Source organism: Cydia strobilella, chromosome 8 (genome assembly GCF_947568885.1).
Source record: "Cydia strobilella chromosome 8, ilCydStro3.1, whole genome shotgun sequence".
Taxonomy (NCBI): Eukaryota; Metazoa; Arthropoda; class Insecta; order Lepidoptera; family Tortricidae; genus Cydia; species Cydia strobilella.
In genome coordinates, this window is record NC_086048.1 from 9,330,778 (window position 1) to 9,339,358 (window position 8,581).

The window sequence follows — 8,581 nt, forward strand, 5'->3', positions numbered from 1 at the left end:
AAATAAGACAAATTATTTACCTAATTATATAAACAGAAAATATATATTTTTTTATACCACGTCGGTGGCAATCAAGCATACGGCCCGCCTGATGGTAAGCAGTTACCGTAGCCTATGGACGCCTGCAACACCGGAGATATTACACGCGCGTTGTCGACCCTTTAAAAACCTGAAATATATATATATATATATATATATATATATGTATTTAAACGGTAACTATAGAATTTAATTATAGATACCTTGCATTGCACGTTAAATAGCGAAGCAACAAAAATGTCAAACTTTATACACAGAAAACACATTACGAACAAACATTGCGAATAAGTGAATAAAACAAGCCAGTTTTTTTGTCCAAAAGAAAAATGAGGTTTCGCCGCATGAGTTTCGTGTGTCCTTAGTACGTTTTAGATGTCGAAGGTGGAATTGCAGTCTCCACGCGCGATTGGCGACATATTTTGCTCGCGAAGCGCGAAACAGGTTTACGCATAAGGGAGGCGCATGTAACCGCGCTTGCGCCGCCGACATGCTCGCTTGCCACATTGCATTATGTGCCACTTACCGCCGCCTCTAACAATTTGACTCTATTCCAGTTTTTAAACGATTTCAAATAAGGAGGGCCTCAATCTAGGCCTTCATTACTGGTTCGCTAGACTCGTTTGTCCTATTGGTATAATCGATATTATCATTAGATTTATCAATTCAGTCTGTGACACATGAATGGTCACTTGTGGTTTAATAAACTCATAATAGAATAATTTGCGGAACGAGATGGATTTCGAATATTAGACAATAGAATCGAAATAAGATGTAAATTGGATTGAATAAAAATTTACCATAAATTATTTTGTTGTTTTTTTTGCAACTTAATAACTACCTACATATGTACATATTTATAAATAAATATGTACATGGTAAAATATAATACAGATTAAAACTAAAACTAAACTAAACCTAACTAATCTAACCTATAGGACCTAAAATATAAAAAAAAGCATTACTAAGTAAAAACGAAATTAACATTTACTACCACTACTTAAAAATTAAATTAATATTAAATAAAACTATGTTAAAACTAAGTTATAAAATATAATAACTATTTAGTCAACATTAACATTTATGAGTTATTATAAAATAATAATAAAATTATATGTAATATTCAAATGCATTATTGAAATATGTACCTACTGTTGTCAACGCGTGCATGCTTATTCGTACTCAAAATTCAAGCTTATATTTTAGAAGTGTGCGTAACGTGTACATATGATTAGATAGCGCTAATCGTTATCTGTAAATGCCTCGCAGTCATCATTATGGACGCAGTTTATGTTTTAGAAACTCTGAATTCATTGGTATCATCATCATCATTAATATCAATCATTAATATTTTTTTTATTTCTGTAACATAATAAGGACTTGCATTGCAACAATACGTTAACAAAAGGCAATAACATAATAAAAACAAAAAACATCCAACAAACGGATAACATTTTATTTGAATATTTTTTAGGCTGAAAGAACAGTAAGGTCAGGCTTGACAATCCATCTTATATAATATCCTGTACGCACTAAAGTATCCGTACTTTAGCTACTATTCATAATTATACCTAATAAGCAGTTTCTTCGAACTTACCCACAGACTCGAAACATTCAACAAGTACATAAGAGTAGGAACCATAATAACGAACTATTAATAATCTCGTGCTCACTGTCGAAACGCGTAAAATCCCCAGCAATGGGGAACGATCGACACCTATGGATAGAATGGAAGTACAAGCGATACAGAAATAGCTGATGTGCATGTTCGACTATATCTGCTTTTTACGATTCCTGCGTCGGTCTTGAGCCCGAGGCGGGCGCGTTGCAAAACCGCCGACTTGACGATAATAGCTGGATCGTAAAGTAAACACAGCAACTGTGATTTATAACTGTTGTCAACGAGGAAAAACTGACTATTTAATTCTCCGCTTTCAATGCTTTGATGATGAGCTATTTTTAAACTGCAACTGACTAGAAACGGTACACCTACGTGATGAACACGTGATCTTACCAGGGTTCCGAGTGTTCAGACATCGCCCGCCAATAATATTACCTACGTCTTCGTTTTTTTAAATAATTTGGCCAGGTTTTGTAAATGTTGTAGGCACCTCGTTAATCCGACCAGAAGGTCTGGTAATACCTGATAGCGATGTACTTCATCAAGCTGTAGACCGAAACAAAGTGACGAGGAACAATATATCTTTTGAACCTGACAATGAAGTCACGATCCTAAGAAATAAGGGAACATGTTAGAAGCTTAGAAGAGAATTCAAGCTTCGGAATAGAAGCTCGAATAGATGAGACCTCATTTCGAAATACTAGCAAATGTCTGTCAACTCTGCAAATCACCAAGCAGAAGACTGGAAAAAGTGAAGATAGATCGTTGGAAGACAAACATCAAAGAACTTGAGCAATGTAAATAGATAGACATTGAGTTTAGTTTTATTTACTTATTTATCCATGTTACGCCGGTAGGTATTTTATTTATCTATAAGCTTATCATATTTTTAAAGTTCAATCGCTGAATTAGCTGATTGTTGGTAAGGTATGGATACCAACTAAATCGCGTGAAGATGGTCTACGATCTCTATGACAGTCCTCGTTTTGTAGCTGCCATTGTCCTTCGTGGTTGATACTTCTAAATCTAGGTAACTATTTATCCATAAGAAAGTCTCAATCGAATTACTATTTACTTCATCATTAAATTACTTCAATTTTAAAACCAATTATGTCCAACCAGTTAAACCGTTTAAAAACATTAAGTACTTCGTATATTGTAATATTTGTAGTGTAGGTACTGTAGGTAGGCAATAGGTGCCATAGTGTCGTACAGTAAAAAATATGTACCAAACACAAATGGTTAACTTATGTAAGTAACCGAGCATACCTAATCCGTCTATATTTTTTTTACCTTGATTTTGCTCGAGTTGAATTGAATCGATGGATGGAGCGGTGATAAACATACTAAGAGGTGTTTAGCATTTCACAGGTAGATTCTTGACATAAAGTCTCGTTCGAGTAAAATAAATATCAATTACACGGCCTTCAAGTTTAAAATGTCTAGCTATAATGCCTACCTCACGTAGACACATAATGTGAATACTTTGCAGCTCTGAATACGAGAACCAAGATAGCGCTACGTGCATTTATGTAAAAATCCATTATCAAAGTGTAACGTCATAGAAATTATCTACTTTGATAAGATTTTTAGCTCGACCGAAGGAAATCAGTCTAAACACGTTTTAATCGTTACTGTAGAATAAACAGTGGAAACAGATGGCTGGTGCTGTTTGCTGAAAAGACTTGAATCAAATCGAGCCGTGATGTAAGAATACATTGTCCAATACCAATAAGCAGACGTTTTACTTATAGTTGGTCAAGCAAATCTTGTCAGTAGAAAGAGGCGGCAAATTTAAAAAATATAGGCGCGAAGGGTTAATGTTATCGTCCCATAGAAAATTTAAATTTCGCGCCTTTTGCTACTGACAAGATTTGCTTTACATGCGATACCAGCGATATTGAGTCGATACCTGCTTAAAAAACGTTTGAACTTTTCTCAGAAATATTTTATTTAAAGCTTTGAGATTAGGTTTAAAATGTATTGGATTGACCAGCAAACTCTTTCGTTGTTGTTGTTTCTATCTTGCATGCAAGCCCAGTTTTATTCCAATATAATATTATATATAAATACCTGTCACATATATTCTTGTGGTGTTTTAAGGGTCTAAATGCGTATCTACATACACTATCTACTCACTTACCTTCTCAAAAACAAACGAAAAATTTGGTTGTGAATTTCACGGTGGTTAATTAATACATTCACTAAAACGACGACAACAGCATGCGTTTTTACCAAAGCTGTCTTAAATCCATTAGAAAACCCCAATCTCCACTGAGAATTGGAACAAATCCAAAGTCATTTGTAAGTGATTTTTATGAATGAGTTGACCAGAGGTCGTCATTGGAGGAATGTGAACAGGAACCTTTTAAAATTTAGCCAGCTGCCATTGCATTGTAGATTTTAACGCGTAGACTTACAGTCTACATGATCGAGAAAAGTGAGTAGCGCGCGCGACGCTTTCCCGACTTTCCCGCGCCGGCGCTCGCGCACGCGTAGTTACTACGAAACGTACGGTGTTCCCTTACGCCTTGCTACCGTGGCTTTCAGTTTAAAGTTTTGTTACCGCCATCCACCTTTCGGTAATTTTCTTGCTGCAGTAAAACTAAGCGTGTTTTCATTACTGTAAACTAGGTGACTATATTTTAAATTAATTTACTCGTACAGTCAGCTGCAGAGAAAAGGCACCCCCCCTGCATAGAAGTTTGTATGCAAAGGTCTGGTAAAAAGTAAAAACGACTCTTAAAAGGGCATTTCACTATCACTACATAGTATAGAATATTATGAAAAGATTTAATTAATTATATGATATGATATTGTTTATTTATTCTTATATTGAAATGCCTTGTACTTTTATTTGACGACCATATTTCATATTTCATTTATTGCACAGTCATGATACATAATAAGGTGTTACAAATAAAGTTAGTAAATTCATGACACCATGTTAGGGCACAACAACAATGTTTAACTTACTATCTAATACCTATTAAAACATTTCATTATAATATATCTACCGTAATTTGTGTAAAGAAATAAAAATATAAAATAATAATAATAACCAGCCCGCAGGGCAGCTTGTGGCGAGCTGTTGGGGAGTGACGACCCCACGGACCCGAGTGCTCCAGAGAGTCGGTCAGGGTCTCCGTCTCCGGCGTGTCTTCGTCGGTCCGAGTGGACCCCAAGGGGACCCGCAGGACTCTCAGTTCTGGCTTGCCTTCATTGGCCGTCCAGAGGGGAGTCGTAAGAGCTATATGCTCCAGGGGTGGAAGTGAAAGATGCATAAGACGCGAGTTGGCACAGTGGCTGGTAACAGCGACTGGGTAGAAAGCGGCGCACACCTCTCGACACCCCTGAGCCGCTCACACCGGTTACTCCTGGTCGTCTTTACGGCGGCAGTTTCAGGGGCCCATCTAGTCAGCGGCGAGTCACCGCCTGCCTCGATAACGTGTACAGACATTGTTATGGCAGGTGTCCGGGCCTCTCAGCAATAGTCCAATCTTTTGACCAGCCAAACTTCAATCCATAAACCGGTATACTGTCACTTTTTCTACAATAGTCCCAATACTCCCAATACCTGCTGCGACCGGTTCATGGGTGTCTATTGTTGCACCTGTGAACGGGTTCCAGCAGGCATTCTACATGACATTAAAGCTCTCCAAGGGGCCTCTACGTGTTGGATCTATATCCCCACGCAAGCCTATCAAAAGACCGGGATTTATAGGCCCGTGAAATCCAGAAGGAGATACAAATAATAATAATCATAATATTTATCAGTACGGTTTTTACTCACTATTATTTTTAGTCGCTTTTGGCGACATGTTTCGGATTCTTTGGGAATCCATCCTCAGGCACGAGTGTCCGCGGCGGATGTACGTCGTGCACTGCCCGCGCCGCCCGCCTCGTCGCTCGTTGCGCACGCGCTGATGGGGCGGGGGCGGGGGGCATAAAAAGAGCATCATAACCATTACGAGATACCTAGGTATAAGTAGCCATATCGACATCTTTTTCGTAACCATGCTATTATTTGACATTGTATATTTATTTCCCAATATTTATTTGACTTTGTGATGAATTTATTTTGCTATTGATATTTGATGATGACTTTTATCTGTATTGACATTTACATACATATAATAATTGACGATCGTAATATAAATTCGTATAGATTAGTTTAAAATAATAATAATACTAATACTAATACTTTTTTTAGACGAGCCTGTCATGATTACAATGTTAATTTCATAAATCTAGATATCTTCTCATTGTCTTTCGGTAAATATAGTAGTGGTCTGCGGAGCTTACTTTTTCCATAGCAGTGTAACTTTGCTTTAAAAAAAAATTGTAATTGTTCTATAGTCTTATGTAACGTATGTATGTTTGTAAGCATGTTTGATACTTAGGTACTTTATTAGTTGTGTATCCAATTGTTACTTCTGTGTACCTTCCTATTTATAGGCAGTGCCGAACAAGCCCTGTTTCTACTTGTTATCAATATCAGTATGTTAGATTTATGGAACTATAGGTCTTATTGTATATCTGCAAGTTTAAACTTATCTGTATGTGACTGTTTGTTTCCTAAAAAAATAAAAAATATTCACAATGTAATTTAATATTATGAAATAAATAAATCTAAATCTATAAAACAAAGTCGCTTTCCGCTCTGTATTATATTTATGTCTGTCCCTAATAGTATCATCATCAAATTATCATCACCGTTTCGAAGGCACCAAAAAAACATCTACATATCAACATAAAATCTTTTTACGCTAAAAAAATTTCAATTCTATCCCACCATTGAAAAGAGGGGTGAAATTCATTTTACAAACTATATCCAATTGTACTACAAAAGTTAATCCAATTCAGAATAACATTTTAATTGAATAAAACGTTATTTAGAATAATCCCACATCTGGACTAATTATTCCGTTTTTTATTCTTTATTTAAAATAAAAGTCCCATGATATAGTCCCTTTCATTTTATTCTGGACTAACGAGTGCAAGAATTATCCTTATTCAAATCGATTGGAATAAGAATAACATTTCTGTTTTTATTCTTATTCGTATAGATCGAAATTCGAAAGCTATGAAATTACTATTTAAGTTAAGATTGTTTTTTCTTCTTTTTTTTGTTTATAGTATCACATAATAAATAACCGAGTAAAGTTTGATTAAAAGTTCGAGTTAGAGGTTACTTTGGGAATTAATTGTATCGAGCGAAGTGTCATAATTCGTGTATCGGAAGCTATGTTATTAAAGATAATATAGTCAAGAACTACATATATTTTTTCCACGTCTACGAATATCAACGCCTCTTAGAAAAACATGATCATATAAGGAGATTTTTTGCCTTCTGGCTCAGGGAACCGCCTTAAAGAACATTATCTATCTCTCCCTTAGTATTTGTATGCGGCTGACATGTGTCTGTTATATTTAGCTATATTATGTTTTGTGTTTGTGTTATATATACATATTATGTATGTTTATGTATGTCTATTTGTATAATCTTATATGTGCATGTTTACTTACTTTTAATTGTGTGAAAGGAGGCTTCATAACATTTTTGTAACTTTTTTTAATAAATGCTTTGTTTCCGCTACCCCAAGGTTGTCTGGAAGAGATCGCTCATTAGCGATAAGACCGCCTGTTGTCTGCCTCTATCTTTAATCAATTGTTTTTCTTCAAGCTGTATCTTTTACTGAGGTGTGCCAATAAAGAGTATTCTATCTATCTATCTAATGTGGTTTGTTTTAGTGTTTTAATTTCTCTTCAGTGTACAGTTGCGAGTTTCCTACACGTATCGCGAATTGATGCACTAAAATACAGAATTACCTATGATATGATATGATTTATTTATCTCACAATATACAATTGCACTTAAAATTACACATGGTAAATTCATGGTAAATGGATTGAACTATTAAATATCGATAATCGGAATATCTTGACAGTTAATAAATTGATGATCCCAATAATATTAAGTAACTACACAATATTGTCAATAACAATTAAAAGATAATTATTAAGTAAGTACGTCACGCGTTTGCTTGAGATGTGTTTGTTTTGAAGGTGTGCGCGAGTCGACCGAGCGAGCGGCAAGGACATGGCAGGACGAGTGACGTCCTCGTCGTCAGGTAGCGAAGAGGACATGCCTATTGTTTATCGCGGCTAATTATTATGCCCGAACGCTGCTTGACCGCTGCCGATGCGCAAAAACATATCGACTACTTAGCCTTGCCAGTTAGGGTATCAACATTGGATTGGGGATCAAGCGTGGAGGCGAGGCGCCCAAATTTGCCGGTAGCTACCTGTATCCTTACCAGGGTATCACTAAAGCGGACCCAAAGTTGCCTGTATGCCGTATTTGTAGTTTTTTTATAGTTTTTATCAGGTACCATTTTGATTAACACTGTCATTTTAATAACCCTGCATTTACGGCCGTCAATTCCTTTTCTTAATAGCATAATAAGTTTGAAACTATGTAATTTGTAACTGGCATTGAGAATCATTATTTTCTAAGTGAAATAATTTCAAGTGATGTTAAATTTGAAAATTGGCGCCAAAATTGAAATCACCGTCGAATGCGGTTAAGCTGGGCTAAGGTTAAACTGTGGTACCATCTTTGCGCACCTTTATCTCTAGGACACCTAGATAATTGTAAGTAGGTACCTAGATATTTTACAGTGTTACACGCAGCTCGTTAACCTTGTAAACTGTTTTTAAACAATATAATTATGAATAATTAATAAAATTAAAGGCGATAAATACTTATACTACTTAATAACTTATAATAAAATACATAAGATTACATTAAGTGGCAGTATCATCCCGCAATAGCGATCTACTTCGATTGTACTGCCTAATCGAATGACGACAGAAACAGAACAGAGCGTTGCAACTATCGCACTCGCTGTATCACGCTCG